A 726-nucleotide genomic window follows, 5' to 3' on the forward strand; every position below is an offset into this window, starting at 1 on the left:
CGGGGCGGACTCGGCCGCAGCCCCGGCGCCGTCGGAAGGCCGTGGGGAGCGGGGGGCCCGCCCTGCCCTGCCCTGCCCTGCCCTGCCCTCCCCAGAGACACACATGTAGCCAGAACAGGAGACAGAAAAACATACGTGCACACTACACACAGAGACCCACAGAAACCCGGCAGACAAACAGACCCGCACCAACAGCAAAATAGCTACACGCACAACACACACACGGACAGACAGAAACACGCATGCATGTGCGCACCGATGCAAATTAGAGACAAACGTAGAAAACCAGGCAGAAAAATAGACACGCACCGATAGAAAAATAGCTGCACGCAGAATACACAGACAGAAAAACATGGACACAGCCAGAGTAAATAGACCCGGCCACACGTGGAAAGAAAAATAGAGACATGCGTCCAAACATATTAAGACAGCCAGAAAATAGCCACGCACACAGAGCTGGGTAGACAGACACACACGTAACACATAGACAGAGAAATAGATACATACATCCGCACGCAGAAAGGCAGAAAAATGGACAGACGCATGCACCCAAACACAGGAAGACAGACACGGACGGATAGATGGATGGATGGATAGATGAAAAGCAGACGCCGAAGCCAGCGGGCTCCTGGGCCCGGCAGGACCCGCACAGACGCGGCCCGGCCCCGGGGCAACCCCGCACAACTTCCCGGCGCCCAGCCGGAGCCGGCCCCGCACGCCGGGGCA

Source organism: Gavialis gangeticus, unplaced genomic scaffold (assembly GCF_001723915.1).
Source record: "Gavialis gangeticus isolate Ggan-Ray unplaced genomic scaffold, GavGan_comp1, whole genome shotgun sequence".
Taxonomy (NCBI): Eukaryota; Metazoa; Chordata; order Crocodylia; family Gavialidae; genus Gavialis; species Gavialis gangeticus.